Consider the following 21,129-nt stretch of genomic DNA (forward strand, 5'->3'; position numbering starts at 1 on the left):
TACCTCCAAGTGGTGGAACTGGGGCAAAGAAGCTGTGATGGAGAAGAGGAGACCTATTCAAAAGTTATTATGAAGGCAGAATGTGAGGACTTGGCAGTAGATTTGATGCAGAGGGTAAGGAAGGAGCGCAGCAGACGATGACAGTCAGCCTGGATGCATGGGGAGAAGCAGTGCAGCTGAGAAAAACAAGGAAGTCGGAGGGGAACACGACATCGCTTTGAGACGCGACGTTAGCAGCCAAGATTCCCAGCAGATCATCAGCAACACAGAACTAGCGCTCAGGGGATGGAGAGGGCTAAAAAGTCATCCACGCGCAAGAGTTGAAGCCCTGGGGGGAGCGGGGGGGATGCGGAGAGGCATGAAAAACAAAAGAAGAAAGTCAAAGGCAGAAGGCTGAGAAACACCCACACTCACACTCGAAGGGGAAGAGGAAGAGAAGACAGAAATTAGGTGACAGGTAGGATAGGAGCATGGAAAAGCTGGGGAAGCCAGGGTAAAACAAGTAAAGGGAAGACAGAGAGGGAAAGGAAGAAAGTTCCACCTCAGCTGGGGCTGTCGGGCTGGCCTCTCACTCTCTGGGCTGGGCAGAGTTTACAGCTGATTTCTGTGGGGTCTTCGTGGTTCTTCATAGATGCCTCTTGTACTGGGGATCTTTGACCTGCAGTAAAGACAAGCCTGGAACATTCCTTTCCTTTAACCTTTCCTCTGACTTCACAGAGGTAAGAAACCTGAGTAAGGGGGCAGGTGGACCAAAGCACAGGTTGGAGAAAAACTTCGAAGTCAGCTACAAATAATCAGCCACAGCAGCTGTGAGAGAGATGCAGCTGTAACCTTGAATGAAGAAAGTTTTGGCTATTGCTCTAAATTAGACATCTTAATTGCTGATTAGAAGACCTTTTATTACCTGAAGGTGGCCATAAAATTCATGGTCATCCAGGAGCAAGAGACCAATTAGCTCCACAGAACAAAGGGAGACAAAAATACAATTGCTTAATAATTACACCCTGGAACCGCACTTCTTCAACCTAACGGTTACACGGGACCGGAGCTACTGGGACCACCGACTTTCCCTTAGATAGCAAGCAGGATGTTGAACAGAACGTTTTCTGTTGTCTGGGAATTGCAGCTAAACACTGAAGTTGAAAATAGCAGTGCTAGGTGCCCCTGTTCTAAAGAGAGCTGACCCCAGTGGCAGCCAGGTGTTTCTCCGGGGCTGCTTGACTCTGCTACCACCAGCCCACCAGCTGTTTCCAGTACTTGGAACCGGGAGTTGCTGGCTTCGTGAAGAGCACTGGACTATCTTCTCTCTCTTCTCCGCTATTCGTTTTCTCTTGCTTTGTAACAGATCACCACAAACACAGTGGCTTAAAAACACAGAAGTTCATGAGCTCTGTAGGTCAGAAGCCCAGGCACGGTTCTCTGTTCAGGGTCTCACAGGCTGAAATCTAGGTGTCCAGCTGGCTGGGATCTCACCTGATGCTCTGGGTTCTCTTAGCTCACCTGGCTGTGGCAGAACTCAGCTCCTTGCAGCTGTAGGACTGAGGTCCCTGTTTCCTTACTGAGTGTCAGCGAAGGCTGCTCTGAGAGGCCACACACCTGCCTCACCGTGTGGCCCCCACCATCTTCAAAGCCAGCAGCAGAGCCCCCATGTCCAGTCCCTCTCACATTTCAAGTCTGTTTCCAAGAAGAGCCCAGTCCCATCTAAGAACTCCCTGATTAGGTCAGGCCCACCTCAATATTCTCCCTTTCTTAAAGGCAACTCTGCTGTAGAACATGACCTCGTCATGGGGGTAAAGCATCATATTCACAGTCCTGGGCATGATGCATGATGTACCACCAGGGGCAGGGATCTTGGGGCTGTCCTACATGTAGTTCTGCCTCCAAAAAGCCAAGCCTGGGTGGGTTCCCAAAGGCTCATTTGTGAAGGATAAGTGTGAATGCCAGAAGAGTTACTGGGCGCTGTTCCTCAGTTGGATGACCTCTGCCACAGCAGACTTGCTGAGCTGCTTTACTGCCTTTCAGAGGGAGACTGCAGGATGACCAGGGGGCGGCAGTAGTGAGGTTTGCCCGCCACCCTTTGGCATGGCCAGGAGGTGTGAGCCACCTGGGGTCACTGCAGAATGCTGTGGGTTTTGAGCAGGCTTCCTCGGACAGCATCCAGGAGCCCTGCTGGCCACGGGTGTGCAGAGGGAGAAAGGGCTGTGGGTGCCGGCGGAGGACATGGGGCCGCAGGAGCGTCCCATGTCAGGCAGCTGCTTGGGAGGGCAGCGCATGGCCCTCCCCAGGACCCCCACAGCCAGTCCCCACCCAAGCCCCGCCATGTCTCCACATGGGGCTGTCAAAAGCCGGGAGAGAATAGCCACAGCCACCGCTAAATAAAAACCGGTGCCCTTTTCTCTAAGCCCACCTCCCCCTCCATCTCAGCTACCCGTGTAAGAAGCAGAAGGTGAGAGAAAAAACCCAGCCAGGACCCCTCCTCTCCTTGGGCCCCTCTGCCTGCATGGCTCTTAGGGGAAGGGAAGGAGTGACATGAGCCCTAAAGTGGGTAACATACCATGTTTTCATCTGGCCGGACTGCATTTTTTGGATACCTGACAATCCTATCACTAAGAGAAGGGGATGGAGAGTTGACAAAGCATGTTGGAAGGTCATGTTTGGAGAAAAAATAAAACCACTTCATGCGTGTTCCTCGCCAAGTTCATGGCATTTAATAACCAGTTGCACTTACGAACACTGGGAACTCTCAGCTTTCAGGAGTGGACATACTCAGCTCCAGCCACCTCGGAGCATGGGGAGAAATTCAGAGAGTGGCCTGACCACCAGAGCCCAGCTTTGGACGCTAATAGCCCGGGAATCTCAGGAACGTGTGCATACGTGAGGGTGAGAGTGTGTGTTCACACGTGAGTGAGGAGTGCGTGTGTATGGAGAGTGAGAGAGAGGGTATGCACATGAGTGTGTGTGTGTCTGAGGCCCCAGGCGGGGGAGTGTGTGTGTCTGGGGTGATGGTACAAAAAGGCGCAGGGCCCCATGTGGAAGAGGAAAGAGATGGAATAAGATGGGCTCTAGCGGGCAACGTACCATGAGCTCTGACCCGAAAGAAAAAGAAGCCTTTGCAAAAAGGGAGGTGATAAAGCCAAGATTACTGCAACGAGGATGCTCATTTAGGGACTGGTGTCTCAATCCAGGGAGAAGACCCGCCGTGATGTATTGTTGCTGAGTTTCCAGAGCTGCTAACTTGGTTCGCTCCCGAACCATTTGTCTCTCTGTTAGTTTAATCATTTCCACAGCTGTTGTATAATATAACCAGGGATGTACCACTGAGCCAATTTCTCCCAGCCAGGCCTGCTTCCACGGAAACTAATGGGAACAGACAGCACCAGGGTCTCCCCCGCAAACCTGCCAGAGCTGGAGAATTGGGTCACAGTGAGCTCGCCGCCCAAGGGAACAGCAGACAGGCCACCGTCTCCACCAAATGTGTCCTTTGTTTTTCCCTTTCTTGCAAATAGCACATCTTTCTCTTTGACTGCTGAAGAAATCTATCCCTTTCCTAGTTCCCTGGCTCTTTAAGGAAAAAACAGCAAGGCCTAAAAGGTAAAGATAATAGATAATCATTTAGGCACAAATAGTTGTGCAACTGCTTTTGATTCCATAAAGAGCACAGCTTCTATTTCCATCATCTTATGTCTCCCTGAAAGCATTTTACAATTATCTCCTGTCCTCTGTTTTCCCAATTGGATGACTTAAACACCATCTCTGAAAGGCAGCTGTTTCCAGAATACTGCACCGTTTATTGAGTTCACAAGAATTCTAACTGTCGGAAGCACTGACCTTTACAGAGAATCCCAGAGAATCGCTTTCGTTCCAATTTGCTGGCTTACAAAGGAAGCAGTTTCTCCCGGGGTGTCCCTTCATCCAGGAACAAGAGCGAGCAAAGTGTCACGGACTTAGAGCAGGAAGTCACCATCCGTGCCCAACCTCCCATCTTACTCCTGAGGAAACCGAGACCTAGAGAGGTTAAGTTCCTGGTGAACTAGTCACCAGGAGCAGAGCTGCGGTTGACTGTTAGCAATCCTGACTCCCAGCCCCAGGCTCTGGTGCCCGCTCCCTGAGGCCTCCTAGATGTTGACCTTCTTGGTATTGAAATACAGTACATTTCCCCAGATGTTGGCCCTGCAAAACTTCCTTATTCTTAAGCAAAATGATTCCTAGATTTTCTTTATTGTATGTAATTTAGAACTAGGATTTATTAAGCTCCAGGGAGCCAAGTCCTGGGCTGTTTTGTGCACATTGACACATTAAGAGAGGTATTTTCCCAGAAGCTGTGAAATGTAGGATATTAGTGAATGGTGTTAAAAAAAAAAAAAAAAAAAAAAAAAAGAAAACGATGAATAACCCTTTCACCCCACCAAAAAACACAGAAACTAGCTTGGTCGATATTTGCAGTTCACTAAAGAAATAAGGGCTTAAAGAAGTATCCTCATCTACTGAATTAGGTGGCTGGTGAGTGAATTTGGTGTAGGTGTGTAAACGTGTGTGCTGGGGGTTTTGCTATGAAAAGCTAAGTCAGAATGAACTTGGGGGTCACACAGGTGATGGAAGGAAAAGCAGGGTTGCAGGAGGAGCCTGGAAGAGTCTAGGAACAGAGGCAATGGACTGTCCACGTGTCCCACTTCATCTAGCTGATTCTCCATCGAGAAGGCAGGTCACAGACTGTGAGGTCGGCAAAAGGATTGTCTTGCTCTAACCATAACACGTGCCTGCCTGCTACTGTTGCCTTGTTCTGTCTCTCACTTTGCCAAAATAGCTCACCCCAGGCTGACCCTGAGAGAAGCTCAGTGCTAATCTTCTTTCCCTGGAATTGAGGGGGTCTCTCTACCTTCCAACTCTCGTGTGTGTGGGTGAGTTTGGCGAGTCTGGGGGGAAATTGCTGCTTCATCATCCTGCCCCAGATTTGCCCTTGCCCTCGAAGTGAGGCAGAATAAACATCCAGAGAGACGCCGTCCACCCCGGAGGAGGCCAGGGAAGCAGAGAGAGTCCTGGGTGTACCGTTGTTGGGTATTTAAAGAAAACACAATGCCGAAGACTAAGGAACACTGACAGGGCCAAATGACACCAGACGGAAGCAGAGACCCTCCAGGAAGTGTTTAAGTGAATCTGAGAAATCAGGGTGTTCTAATTAAACACATAGTCTGAGAGACGTGGGAAACACGTGGCAGAGAATTACTGAAGTGAGAAATGAATAAGGTTCAATCCTAGTGTTAAATGAGACTTCTGAATTCCAGAATCCAGAAGAGTGTCTTCAGTCGTGTTCTAAATTTTGCGAAATTACATTCAAGGGTACAGGGAGGCCAGGGCTCTCTCTGAGGAGGGCGATGGGGCCGTGGGGCAAGTGACTGGAGCAGGAAGACGCGGGGTGAGGCCACACAGGCAAGTGTGGGGTCAGGGGCCGCCTTTATTTAAAATGCTGATGTTTTCTTCATTATGGAATTGTTCAGTAATGTTAATTTTTAAATGTATTATTAAGGTGGTGTTTATCTTGATTGTTGAGCTGTTTTGTACTCCCTAAATTTAGTTACAAATGAGTGTCTCACCTCACTCCAGTGTCATCCCTGGTAAGGTGCCTAATACATACAAGTGACAGAAAAGTCACCATCTATTATGAGTTGAATTGTGTCCCCCCCAAAAGCTGTCCTAACCCCTGGTACCTCAGAATGTGGCCTTATTTGGAAATAGTGTCATTAGAGATGTAATTGGTTAGGATGAGATTGTGGACCCCTGATCCAATATGACTGATATCCTTATGAAAATGGGAAATTTAGACACAGACACACACGAAGAATAGCACATGAAGGCAGGGATCAGCGTGGTTCATCCACACGGGCAAAGATTGCCAGCAAACAGGCAGAAGCTAGGAGAGAGGCATGGAGCAGACTCTCCCTACGATTCTAAGAAGGATACAACACTGCTGACACCCTGATCTTAGACTTCTGGTCTCCAGAACTGTGAGATGATAAATTTCTGTTGCTTAAGCCACCCAGTTTGTGGTACTTTGTTATGACAGCCCTAGCAGACTAATACACCATCCTTCATCTTAAGGAGGGACAGCACCCCCATATCGGTTGGTCAGAAGGGTCCTACTTCAACCTTGTAACCAGGAAAGCCGGATCATTGCTCGGCCCAAAGATGTAAATACCAAGTCAAATCCCGAGGCTGTGGGGTAGGGGTGGGAAGTTGGCTCGTTGTAGGTAGGATGAGGCAGAGTTGGACAAGGGCTGTGATCACTGTCAGGGCACAGCAATCCTATAAAGATGCCAGAGCCAGGGAGGTCAGAGGAAAGAAACCCTCTGAGGGCTGGTGCATGGTCAAAGCGAGGGGAGGTGTGGGGCAGGGAAGGCGCACTGTGTGTCCCCTCAGACAACAGCTGCTTCATCTTGGGAGAGCCTTTACCCATCTGGGAGGAGCATCAGTGAGCTCTGCCTGCATCTGACCTCAAGGCTTAACAGAGCGCCTACTGTGTGCTCAGTGCAGTACCAGTTTCCGTGTCAGAAAGAGCGTGTGTCAGAATGAGGGGTCCTATCACAATGTAAGAACACTATCAGCCCAAGCTCGCCCTGCTCACCGCACGACAGGCCGATACATTGGGGGACGAGTTGCTGGGGCAAGGAATAGCAACTTTAATTGGAAAGCTAGCAGACCCAGCAGACTAGAGTCTCAAAAAACCATCATCCCTCAGTCCCAGTTCAGGCTCCTTTTATACAGAGGAAGGGCAGGGGGAGGAGCCCACTCTGGTGCCAACCAATGGCTGAGTAGGACTGCTAACGTCACTTGCTTGGGGGAGGGGCCACTGCGACGTGGACCGGTGGCCGAGCTAACACTCTCTGGCTAACAGCTGTGCGCCTGCCCCGCTCCTATTACAAGAAAAAGCAGAGATATGAACAATGCAGCTTCCTCGATCTTCTCTTAAGGTTGGTCTTTATGAGAAGCTCATGTTTGATTCTTGAAAAGAAAGAAACAGTGAGGGAGGGAGGGAGGAAAGGGAAAGAGAAGTGAAGGGAAGAGAAGCAAGGATGAAGAGCTGAAGGTCAATGTCTTTATCCCCAGCATCTTATCTCAGACTTGGTCTAAACAGTAGCCAACTCTGGTCCACTGTGGATCTCTTATTTGCCCTGGTCTCCTTTGTGAAAGCCCGACACTCACGGGCCAGGGCTGCTGTGGGAGAGATCTGTTCCCTTGCCGAGCATGGCTTTTATCTTTCTTGCACTTCCTGGGCTCCGGCTGCTGGTATGAAAAGAGGAAGAGCATCATTCTGTGCCCTGGGACAGGAGGCCTGACCATCTCCTCTCTGGTGTCTCCTAAGGGACCTAGACTGGTCAGCTCTGGTCATTGACCCTGTGCACGCGAGACATTATCCATCGCATGTTAAAGTTAATCCCTTAGAGTCACTTCTTTTGCTTGTACAGAACGTTCTTCTCATCATTTTAAGGTTCCTCTTTAGTGGTTTGAAATCCGTTGCCTTTGGCTACAATTTGAGCTTTACAACACAGATTATTCACTTGCTGTCTTGCTCCTCTTCTAGGTCACAGTGTGTGTGTGACTGGTAGCCTTTGCCTCGTATGGTTGTCATTGTGTCCTGCCCGTCATTTATTTTAGAGGGAAATGGAAGAGATGAGACAGGCAGAAATTCAGGGAGGAAAAAATCTGAGGCCAGACTTTGGCTCCAGCTGAAAGCACATCGTCCAGCCCAGCTTCTACCTGAGGTCAGTGCTGGGACACGAGGAGTTGTCACAATTAACAAAGCTGCCCCTTGTTCCTCGTGGGGCCTTGATCCTTGGGCCTATACGTCATCAGTCAGAACCTGGGCTAAGTGACAAAATAAACCACCAACACTAAGTGTAATGGGAAGCTATTGTTTAGATGAAAATAGATTAACTTTTCCGAAAACTTTAAAATATTTCTAAGACAGTATTTCTTAAATTGAGGTCCATGGATCACTGGCATCAGAACCTCCTGGGTTACTTATTAAAAATGTACATTTCTGCCCACCAGATCAATTGGACTGACGTCTCCAGAGCTGGGAATTTTAAGCAGGCTCCCCAGACGATCTCTATGCATCTTCAGGTTTGAGGTCTTAAGTAGTGCATGATAGTATGGTGAGGTGTTTTCCTGCCGTGAGTGCAAGAACTTCAGTGGGTCCTTCACCGTTTCTCATTGGGCTTCCCTTCCTCCCAGCTCCACTTTTTGATGGCTGACTTAAATGGCTTCTCTCCTGACTGCCTCCAAGTCTTCCTAACCCAGGGCCCAGATCTGACCACTCCAGGTATTCTAGAATAGAGCCCAGCATTCATGGGATTATTTGGGTGGAATAATTACCTAGAGCCCCTCAGAGTTAAAAGGCTTCACACATAGAGACAGAGACTTATTCAGTGCCTGGGAAGCTAAATTTAGTTGAAGAACACTGCTTTGTAAAGCCAAGAGGATCATTTTGGGTGATCTCAAGATACCCCACCAACTCCAACCACAGCTAAGGATCAGTTAACTTGAGAAGGACATTAACCTTTTTCCTTTAAACAGCATAGCTTTGGGAGTCTTTGTCACAGGCACTTAACCATTACCCTAACAGACTCAGGCACCTTACATAGATTTTTACTTCATCTTTATAAAAGCATGTTGAGGTAAGCATTGTTCTATTTTTTTATTTTTTTATTCTATTTTATTCTCTCACTGAGGCTGAGAGACAGTTTGTACCTTGTCCATAAAGGTAGGAAATGGTGGAGCTGGGACTGTGACTTGAATTCAGGTCTGTGTTCCTTCAAGACCCTGGACTCTCTCCCCAACACTATGCTCCCTCGCTAGTAAGCAGCTAGTGTACAAATCACACGCAAAAAGAGGTAAGCAGAGTTCCACTAGTTATCAGCCCATGGACTGCCGGTTTGTCCTTTCAAAATTCATCCCAAAGCCCATTTCTTCTACAAAGGCTAAGCCCCTGCCCTTAATACTTGCAGGACTGATTGTAACCATTGATGGATATTTAGCTTTCAGACTCATATATAGTGATCTTTACAGGGACTTGGAGTCTCCCTAAATGGACAGTAAACTCTTCCGGGTCAGGGCCGCCTTTGTACATCACCACCCACGCATGCCGGGTCCCGTGCCTCACGTGGACCTCTTCTCTCGGTGGATGCTACTCTCTCTATGCAGGTGGCAAACTGGCCACTGCTCTGTAACCCTGACAAGCCCCAGGGGCGATGAGAGGCAATGGGGGGATTCAATCTTTTTGCATCTCAGGGTTCTCACTAATTCTGGGAACCTATCTCGGGAAGACCCATGTAGCCAAGCTAAAGAGTTCACATGCTACACGAATAGGACTGGGGTGCACTGCGCCCTGCCCTGGGCTGCAGTAAAGCAGCCCTGTGGATATTCTGCCACCCCCTTGGCTCTGTTGCTGACAGACGTCTGCTTTGTTTTCCTCTGTGACATGTTTGCATTTCACTCTCAATGTGTGCCCAACACAGAATTTTCCATTCATAGCTGGGTTTGTTATTGGTCTAATGTAATTCCTTCTTTCTCAGATTTTCAAACTGTACTTTGTCGTGAGCTAAATGGTGCCCAAGAGGGATCTAATAGTATGCAAATACCCGAGAACTGCTCTCCCAGACCTCTAGTGACTGGGTTCTGCCACCTTGACAATCCCTCTCGCCACAGCACCTTCCAGTGACCAGCAAATATATATACACGACCAAATGTAAAATAGATAGCCAGTGGGAAGCAGCCACATAGCTCAGGGAGATCAGCTCGGTGCTTTGTGTCCACCTAGAGGGGTGGGATAGGGAGGGTGGGAGGGAGACGCAAGAGGGAGGAGATATGGGGATATATGTATATGTATAGCTGATTCACTTTGTTATACAGCAGAAAGTAACACACCATTGTAAAGCAATTATACTCCAATAAAGATGTTAAACAAACAAAAAAATCCTGCCTCCTTCTCCATCTCAAAACCTATTTTGCCAGCCTCCTGTAAGTAAGGAACTATTAGAAACCAGCTTCTTAAGTCACTGTTGGTTTTCTCGTCACCAATATTTCTAAACCAAAATAACTTGTCAATGAAAAATAAGTCAAAAACTTCAGAGACATTCCCTGAATTAAAACTTCTCATTACAGAGTGGGTTCTGACCCATATTAATCTTTATACCTCTAGTGACTAGCCTGACATTTACTAGATGATCAAGAAATGTTTGTTAATCTAAAATGATTTGCATCATTCCCTGCATCAAAGCAAGACAGCTGCCGCAAGTGGGAGCACACCGCCAGGGCTAGCCTCTGGGGACAGCGACTTCCAAAACCACATATGGTCATCCCACCCCCTGCCCCCCAGGAATCGCCTGCCTCTCGCCCTTTACCGTGCTAAGAACAAATACTGTATGTTGTGGTTCAAGATGCTGAGAGGAAGTCAAACGCCTTTAAGTAATTAAGGTGGATTAAATAACTGGAAGAAAAGATTTCGAGTGTCCTGTTATTTAGCTTTCTATTTAAATACTCGGCGACTACCTATTCCTCTACAAGCCATGAATCGTGCAGTGAATGAGTGATTTAAGGTGACTACGAGATTATGCCCAGGAGGGCCTGTCAATATGGCTTGCTGTCAACTGCCACTTTATATCAAGGCTAATGGAATGAAATGTAATATGAAATTCGGGTTTGGAGAAAAATAAAACAGTGGTTGTCCATTGATTAAATTGGCCTGAAAGTCTGACATAGTCATCGACCAAATGTTGTATTTCTGAATGAGTCATGTGCTTTTAAGAGGCTGCCAGTAAAATACGGCTTGCGTTTCAGACTGATCCCTGAAAGCTTCTGTTCCCTAGGTTAACTCCTGTGATCCTCACCTCCAAAGGTGCCCAGTCAGGACTGCAGGCCTTGACTGATCCTCTCCATCCCAGGCTGAGGACCCTGGGCTTACACTGCAGACCAGAGAGGGCCCTGGGGATAAGCTGGTCCGAAGCTGACATTTCACAGAACAGGACACCTTTCTGCTACACCATCTGTATCCGTTTCCTGTTGCTGCTGTAACAAATTACCACGAACTTAGTGATTTCAAACAACACAGTTTTATTATCTTACAGTTCTGGAGGTCAGGAGTCTAAAATAGGCCCACGGGACGGGATTCTTTCTGAATGTTCCAGGGGAGAATTCCTTTCCTCTCCCTTTCCAGCTTCCAGAAGCTGCCTGAATCCACATCCTTTGGCTCGTCTGCCTCGTTCATCTTTAAAGCCAACAGCATAGCATCTTCTCTCCCCTCTGACCTCCTGCCTCCCTCGTATAAAGAGCCTTGTGGTTACATGGGGCCCACCCAGATAATCCAGGACAACCTCCCAATCTCAATACCCTCAACTTGGTCACATCTGCAAAGTTCCTTTTGCCATATAAAGTAACATGCGCCCAGGTCCCAGGGTTTAGATTGTAGACATCTCGGGGGGATGTTATTCAGCCTACTGTATTGTCAAAAGAGAAAATGTTGTAAACAAACCACTGAAAATATTTCTGTCCATTGACATAATCTCATCAATCTCCAGTGAGCGTGGCAGTGAAAGCACAGAGCGTGGGCCCAGGGATCACCCAGGTTCCGTCTGACCTTGCTCTGCCATTCACAAGCTCTGTAAGCTCGGACCAAATGATTCATGAATTGTCATGTTGCTTAAACATCAAAACCTTGAAGGAAGTGGCAGGAAATGAGGCAGGAGAGACAGGGTGAGCGAATTGAAGTATCATGCTAAGGAATTCCATGCCCAAACGTGAGTTTTTCCTCTGCCCTGTGTACCCCTGTGTCATGGGTACCTGGGATAGCACTACCATGTTAAATAATTGATGAATGAAAGAATAGTCTTCAATTTCATGAACCTGTACTGTGGTGGCTATTATGGAAACGCTTTGTGCATCTCTTTTGCCCGCTAGATTCTAAGCTCCTTGAGCAAGGGGGCCAAATCTTGTTCCATTCTACATGCTCACAACCCCTAATGCCTAATAGGTACCTGCTTAGATGAACCTTGTAGGTAAGAACCTACTGTATCCATGCTCGCACGCACTTAATAGACCGCTAATAGATTTTAAATTAAATGCTCTTTCTGTTCCCACAGATAATTGTAAATGTGAAAGAGACCATCTATTTAGTAGCATATTTATAAACTTTCTCACCTTGTCTCTTTAGGAAATCTTTTTAGAAATAGACCCACTAGTTTTAAATATAAAATGAAAACAGACTCAAGAGAAATCTTAAAAATGCTGTCGACTACAGCTGACATCAGGTCCTGCCCATGGCCCCTCCATATTCTCTCCAGCGTGCGCCAGCCCTGTGGCTCCCAAACGCGAGCTCCCTCCACTCCATGCTCAGGGCTTTCTCTGGCCTCCAGCTGGCTGGGGCTGTGCAGATGTGCCGGGGAGTTCATGCTTCCTGCAGCGGTCCTCAGCCAGTGACTGACGGTCCACAGTCATTGTAGGATGGAGCCTCCGTGGCCCACAGCGGCGTTCTCCTCAGTAACACATTTTTGTTGGCTTCCTTCGTCTCAATTCCCCACTCCCTTACCAGTGCCTTCTGGAATCACCACCCAAGTAAACTCCCTGCATCAAATCTTTGTCTCGGGGTCTGCTTCTGTGACCACAAGTCAAGGCCTACCCACGGCCACGAGCAGCCGGATGAGGCAGAGAGCGAATTCTCCACCAGGGCCTCTGGAGGGAGCCCAGCCCTGCCCACACCTTGGTTTAAGCTCTGTGAAGCAGACATTGAACTTCTAAGCCTCCAGAACTGTGAGAATTCATTTCTGTTGTTTAAAGCCACCAAATCTGTGGTCATTTGTTATGGCAGCCCCAGGAAAGGAATGCATTTTTACACAGAATTAGTCATTCCTTTAAGGAAAACTGAAGCATCTTAAGTACTTACCTCTTTTGGACACAGGATTTAATTTCTCTGTTTTGAAATGGAAACTTACATGTTCAGAAGTAGTTACTTGAAGCAGATAATATTATTCTCCTGTACAAAATACTCCAGTGGTTTGCATCCACCTTAGACTAAAATCCTATCTCAAAGGGCCACGTGGTTCCTGCCAGCCTCCCCACCTCTTCTTGTCCACACTCTCCAGACACATGGACCTTCCTTCAGATCCTGTTCAAGCCTTAGAGCTGCTACACCAGCCGTCTTCAGCTGGAACCCTCTCTCCCTGCTGACTTCACAGTTAACCCCTCCTCTCCCTTCAGAGCTCAAACACCAGCTCCTGAGAGAAGCCTCCCTGGTTTCCTCTCTGAAGTCACCGTCAGATCGCCTTGTTCTAATTCTCTGCAGAGCACAGTTCAGCGTCTTCTGCTTCTCCTATGTGATCACTCATTGCTTAATGCTTTCCCACCCTAGATTGTAGGGTCCATTGCAAGAACCTTGTCTGTCTGCTTCACTGAGCTTTTCCCCAATATTAGACTAGGCTCCAGCATAGAGTCAGGGTTCAACAAATATTTGTGAGTGGGTGAATAAAAGAATACACGTACATAATGATCAAGGGATCGATCCAAGAAGAAGATATAACAATTGTAAATATTTATGCACCCAACATAGGAGCACCTCAATACATAAGGCAAATACTAACAGCCATAAAAGGGGAAATCGACAGTAACACATTCATAGTAGGGGACTTAAACACCCCACTTTCACCCATGGACAGATCATCCAAAATGAAAATAAATAAGGAAACACAAGCTTTAAATGATACATTAAACAAGATGGACTTAATTGATATTTATAGGAGACTCCATCCAAAAACAACAGAATACACATTTTTCTCAAGTGCTCATGGAACATTCTCCAGGATAGATCATATCTTAGGTCACAAATCAAGCCTTGGTAAATTTAAGAAAATTGAAATTGTATCAAGTATCTTTTCTGACCACAACGCCATGAGACTAGATATCAATTACAGGAAAAGATCTGTAAAAAATACAAAAGCATGGAGGCTAAACAATACACTACTTAATAATGAAGAGATCACTGAAGAAATCAAAGAGGAAATCAAAAAATACCTAGAAACAAATGACAATGGAGACACAACGACCCAAAACCTGTGGGATGCAGCAAAAGCAGTTCTAAGAGGGAAGTTTATAGCAATACAAGCCCACCTTAAGAAGCAGGAAACATCTCGAATAAACAACCTAACCTTGCACCTCAAGCAATTAGAGAAAGAAGAACAAAAAAACCCCAAAGCTAGCAGAAGGAAAGAAATCATAAAAATCAGATCAGAAATAAATGAAAAAGAAATGAAGGAAACAATAGCAAAGATCAATAAAACTAAAAGCTGGTTCTTTGAGAAGATAAACAAAATAGATAAACCACTAGCCAGACTCATCAAGAAAAAAAGGGAGAAGACTCAAATCAATAGAATTAGAAATGAAAAAGGAGAGGTAACAACTGACACTGCAGAGATAAAAGAGATCATGAGAGATTACTACAAGCAACTCTATGCCAATAAAATGGACAATCTGGAAGAAATGGACAAATTCTTAGAAATGCACAACCTGCCAAGACTGAATCAGGAAGAAATAGAAAATATGAACAGACCAATCACAAGCACTGAAATTGAAACTGTGATTAAAAATCTTCCAACAAGCAAAAGCCCAGGACCAGATGGCTTCACAGGCGAATTCTATCAAACATTTAGAGAAGAGCTAACACCTATCCTTCTCAAACTCTTCCAAAATATAGCAGAGGGAGGACCACTCCCTAACTCCTTCTATGAGGCCACCATCACCTTGATACCAAAACCAGACAAGGATGTCACAAAGAAAGAAAACTACAGGCCAATATCACTGATGAACATAGATGCAAAAATCCTCAACAAAATACTAGCAAACAGAATCCAACAGCACATTAAAAGGATCATACACCATGATCAAGTGGGGTTTATTCCAGGAATGCAAGGATTCTTCAATATACGCAAATCTATCAATGTGATAAACCATATTAACAAATTGAAGGAGAAAAACCATATGATCATCTCAATAGATGCAGAGAAAGCTTTTGACAAAATTCAACACCCATTTATGATAAAAACCCTCCAGAAAGTAGGCATAGAGGGAACTTTCCTCAACATAATAAAGGCCATATATGACAAGCCCACAGCAAACATCATCCTCAATGGTGAAAAACTGAAAGCATTTCCACTAAGATCAGGAACAAGACAAGGTTGCCCACTCTCACCACTCTTATTCAACATTGTTTTGGAAGTTTTAGCCACAGCAATCAGAGAAGAAAAGGAAATAAAAGGAATCCAAATTGGAAAAGAAGAAGTAAAGCTGTCACTGTTTGCAGATGACATGATCCTATACATAGAGAACCCTAAAGATGCTACCAGAAAACTACTAGAGCTAATCAATGAATTTGGTAAAGTGGCAGGATACAAAATTAATGCACAGAAATCTCTGGCATTCCTATATACTAATGATGAAAAATCTGAAAGTGAAATCAAGAAAACACTCCTATTTACCATTGCAACAAAAAGAATAAAATACCTAGGAATAAACCTACCTAAGGAGACAAAAGACCTGTATGCAGAAAATTATAAGACACTGATGAAAGAAATTAAAGATGAGATAAATAGATGGAGAGATATACCATGTTCTTGGATTGGAAGAATCAACATTGTGAAAATGACTCTACTACCCAAAGCAATCTATAGATTCAATGCAATCCCTATCAAACTACCACTGGCATTTTTCACAGAACTAGAACAAAAAATTTCACAATTTGTATGGAAACACAAAAGACCCCGAATAGCCAAAGCAATCTTGAGAACGAAAGAAGGAACTGGAGGAATCAGGCTCCCTGACTTCAGACTATACTACAAAGCTACAGTCATCAAGACGGTATGGTACTGGCACAAAAACAGAAAGATAGATCAATGGAACAGGATAGAAAGCCCAGAGATAAACCCACGCACATATGGACACCTTATCTTTGATAAAGGAGGCAGGAATGTACAGTGGAGAAAGGACAGCCTCTTCAATAAGTGGTGCTGGGAAAACTGGACAGGTACATGTAAAAGTATGAGATTAGATCACTCCCTAACACCATACACAAAAATAAGCTCAAAATGGATTAAAGACCTAAATGTAAGGCCAGAAACTATCAAACTCTTAGAGGAAAACATAGGCAGAACACTCTATGACATAAATCAAAGCAAGATCCTTTCTGACCCACCTCCTAGAGTAATGGAAATAAAAACAAAAATAAACAAATCGGACCTAATGAAACTTCAAAGCTTTTGCACAGCAAAGGAAACCATAAACAAGACCAAAAGACAACTCTCAGAATGGGAGAAAATATTTGCAAATGAAGCAACCGACAAAGGATTAATCTCCAAAATTTACAAGCAGCTCATGCAGCTCAATAACAAGAAAACAAACAACCCAATCCAAAAATGGGCAGAAGACCTAAATAGACATTTCTCCAAAGAAGATATACAGACTGCCAACAAACACATGAAAGAATGCTCAACATCATTAATCATTAGAGAAATGCAAATCAACACTACAATGAGATATCATCTCACACAAGTCAGAATGGCCATCATCAAAAAATCTAGAAACAATAAATGCTGGAGAGGGTGTGGAGAAAAGGGAACACTCTTGCACTGCTGGTGGGAATGTGAATTGGTTCAGCCACTATGGAGAACAGTATGGAGGTTCCTTAAAAAACTACAAATAGAACTACCATATGACCCAGCAATCCCACTACTGGGCATATACCCTGAGAAAACCAAAATTCAAAAAGAGTCATGTACCAAAATGTTCATTGCAGCTCTATTTACAATAGCCCGGAGATAGAAACAACCCAAGTGCCCGTCATCGGATGAATGGATAAAGAAGATGTGGCACATATATACAATGGAATATTACTCAGCCATAAAAAGAAACGAAATTGAGCTATTTGTAATGAGGTGGATAGACCTAGAGTCTGTCATACAGAGTGAAGTAAGTCAGAAAGAAAAAGACAAATACCGTATGCTAACACATATATATGGAATTTAAGAAAAAAATGTCATGAAGAATAAAGACGCAGACCTTTTAGAGAACGGACTTGAGGTTATGGGGAGGGGGAAGGGTGAGCTGTGACAGGGCGAGAGAGAGTCATGGGCATATACACACTAACAAACGCAGTAAGGTAGATAGCTAGTGGGAAGCAGCCGCATGGCACAGGGATATTGGCTCGGTGCTTTGTGACAGCCTGGAGGGGTGGGATGGGGAGGGTGGGAGCGAGGGAGACGCAACAGGGAAGACATATGGGAACATATGTTTATGTATGACTGATTCACTTTGTTATAAAGCAGAAACTAACACACCATTGTAAAGGAATTATACCCCAATAAAGATGTTAAAAAATAAAATAAAATAAAATAAAATAAAATATTAATAAAAAAAAAAATAAAAGAATACACGAATTCTGGTGGAGATGTGACTTAGTGGCTTTTAATATTTCCTCTTCAATAAGGATTGCAAACCCAGATATGCCTGCAGTAGAGATGCATGGCACGCCTCAGTAAGAGAATGCATGGCTGGTCCACAGGGCTCAGACCCTGACAATTCCGCCACAGGGAACTGGGGCCGAGTGTGGCCAGAATTAGCTGATTTTTTATTGAAAGAGACACACCCCAAATCCAGGTTTTCATATGAGGCCATCAGCTTTTCAGTATGGTCTCAAAATATTTTAAATACTGTTCAAGCCAACCAAGATATGTCTGCCAGTCAAATTCAGCCCAAGGATCCCATTTTGCTGTGTCTCCTCTTCAGTCTTCCTTAACTTCCAGGACAATAAGAGGTGGATATTGGATAAGTTGAACTGCTAGCTTATCAGAATTTATTACATAAAGGGAAGAAAAGGAGAACAGCTTCAGGAACCTGCACACATGCAGAATTCTACACAGGTCTTAATGAGAATATCCATGTTGGCCCCATCCTAAAAAAAAAAAAAAAAAAGAAAGAAAGAAAAAGAAAAAGTGAGAGCAGAAAGATCACAGCTTGGAGGAGGCCAGGCCTACAGTGAGACCCCAGCACCCAGAAAACACAGGCTTCTCGTTGTGCGGTGCTGCTGGTCAGTGAAGCAGGGCCCGAGGGAGCCCTAAATCCTCAACCTGTGGTTTTTAAGGCAAGAAACCCTGCCTAGACCTTGCTGCAGTGCACCCTCTCCGTGATCAGTGTGCACTACGTGTTTACTCTTTATAGATATATTGCATTCAATCGTGTTCTTCCCTTCTTCCTGGGATTTCTGATGACGAGTATTACTGATCCACCCCCAGAGGTGCCCAACGTACTCTCAGAGTTTCAGACCCAGTATGTGGGTGCTTCTCTTTCACGTATAGACTTAAGGGGATGGAAATTTAGATCGGATGAAGTCCCTGGCATCCCCCAGCTCAGGATGGAATGGTGAAAAACCCCAGGCTGGAGTCTCAGCTTTTCTGGTAACTATCAGGTGACCACGGGCAAGTCAGTGACCCTTTCTGGGCCTCAGTTTCCAAATCTGTAGAATAAGGGAGCTGGTGATGAGATGGCCTGCAGATCCCTCTGTGATGTGACAGTCTTAGCTTATATTATGGGGTCTCACAGGTGATGCCACCTGCTCCTTCAGGTGTCACTTATGGACTTCAGTGATGCCCACTACACCTATAAGAGTAGAAGCAGCAAGAAGTGCAAGGATCCAGGAAAGGAGGTAATAGGATGGGCTTCCTCCACCCTCTCACATGACCAGATCAGGCTGATGGAGAGCAGACCCTGACACCTATTTGTAGCAGGGCCTCAGAGCCACATGTGTCTCTTGGAAGGAAGAGAACCTTGTTCTGGACAATTCTGGGAAGGACACTGAGGAGGACTATTTTTGATTACAGACAAACTCCGAAATATATTTGCTTCTTAATCCTTTGAATAAATGATTCATGGAATGCATGCCTTTTACAGAGTTGAATGCTTTTTGGTTGCTTTCCTGGAACCCTCCATTTCTGAATAGTCTCTAAAGACCAGTAATAAATATACACAGCCATATAGCTAAGTGATTATAAGCATGACCTTATGTGTCTTTTACATTTGCTTTAGGAAGAGTCATTAATAAATAAACATTTTCCATAAACACGCCAGATAAAATGAAGGTAATGAGATTCACTTTTAACAAGTCAATACTAAGAGTAACAAATGACGACTTTTTAGGGGATTTTCCTGTAAGTTTCCTGAAAGACTCATAAATCTCTTCCTTCACCTCCTTTTATCCATGACTATATTCTCCTGACTAAAAATGTACCCTCCTACAATTAAAAACCCACAGTCAATTACACAGAGTTACAGGAAGATGGTGAGTGGAAAATAGCAAATAATCCTGGGAGTGAGTCTTCTTCACTTGCAAGTTCCCTTAATGCCCAAAATGATCCAAGGCTGCAACCCTATGTCTTTTCTCAGGGCAACTGGTGTGGAGGTGGGATCGGCAGCCAGGGATGAAGTGTTATTTCGGGAGAGTTAGAAGTGCTTTGTGCTGAAATGACTTCCCCCACTGACACTGGCTTCTGTGCCTGCAACCCCCACAGTGTCTGGCACATTCTAAGAACTCGAATGAATTACTTAAGTCTTAACTGGCCAAGGCACAGGGTCACATTTGTTTTGTCCAACAAAGTGTATGCAAAGGTCCAGGATGGAGAAGGGAATCCCACTAGGCTTCCATAGCTTGATGAACATACCCTCTAAATTTAAAGTGGTCATGGAAGAGGAGGGATTTAGAATCTTACAGGCCTGATTGAATCCAGGCTCCACACTTACATACAAGTTATGTGACCTTGCACAAGATATTTAATATCCCTGAGCCTATATTTTATTCTCATCCATCAAATGGAATACTGGCTAAATCAAAGGATAGTTGAATAAAATATCATGTGTAAATTACCGAGCACAGCACTGAACACAGCCAGTGCTCAACATACGTTTAGGTTTTTCTCACAACTCGCCCCTACACACTAACCCCTTGGCTCTGATTCCTTTTGTTTTAATTCGGATTTGTCAAGTAATCCAAGTAGGAAAATAGTGTTTAACAACCTACATGGAATTTTTTTTCTCTTAATAAGTTCTTTGCATAGTGATTTATCAAAGTTTGTATTATTATTTGTTTTGGAACTTGGTGGTTAGAATCTAGAAAAAGGAACCATTCTAAGCTACAAAGAATTTCTATCTATAAAGAGTTTGGGGGTATGCATTCACCTTTTTAAAGACTGGCCCTTGTTTGGAAAAAACCTCTAAGTGTTCCTTTAATTTTATGGATCTAAAAGAATGTACTCTATTATTTTTCCTAGTACTTGGACATAACTATTGACATGAATACAGTTTTAACAATGAGAAGATAATTTGTTTGAAGAATTGAAACATTGCTAGAATTAATTGAACCAAAGCCATTTTAGAATTTCGTGCCTTTTGGTGGCGGGGGCGGTACGTGGGGAATGTCGAGGGAAGGGTGCCTGCAGTGCTTCTCAGCTCTGTAACTTCAGAGGGCAGTGTGCTCTGGAAATTGAGGAGAATCTAGGTTGAAGAACGTTCTTCCTACCAGAAGAGAGTTCATGCTAAGCGCCTGGCCTGCGCTTTGCACAGCACAATGTGGACTTGGCATCACCTATCATAAAAGACGTTACTAATGAATAAATAATCCAGAATAGACTGATATCAAGCCATTACACCTGTGTGTAAGAATGGGATGTCTCTATGGGAAGTGGATATTTCTCTTGTTAATTATTGAAAAAAAAGGAGTAAATTCTGGGACAGGAACCAAGAGCTCGGGAGTGGATCTTAGACTGGGGTGCAGGCAAAATGTCTCTTCTCTCCCTGTGCCTCGTGATAGCCGGCAGCAACTGTCCTGGGGGCCATCCGTGGAAGGAGACCAGTTCTGGAGTCACGGCAGAGCTTGCACAGGTGGGGGCTGTGAAGAACCAGCACCCAGAGCAACGGCCAGCAGCAGTAGAGGTGCTGGTACCATAGCTCTCAGAGAAGGTGCTGCCCGAGAACGCAAGGACCCGTGGAGAGCACACAGCACACAGCATCAGGGGACCCGCTCTTGTCTTAGGAGGGTAAAGAGTCTTC

The sequence above is a fragment of the Aethalodelphis obliquidens genome, unplaced genomic scaffold (assembly GCF_003676395.1).
Source record: "Aethalodelphis obliquidens isolate GAN/ISIS:26980383/991018 unplaced genomic scaffold, ASM367639v1 scaffold23, whole genome shotgun sequence".
Classification (NCBI taxonomy): Eukaryota; Metazoa; Chordata; class Mammalia; order Artiodactyla; family Delphinidae; genus Aethalodelphis; species Aethalodelphis obliquidens.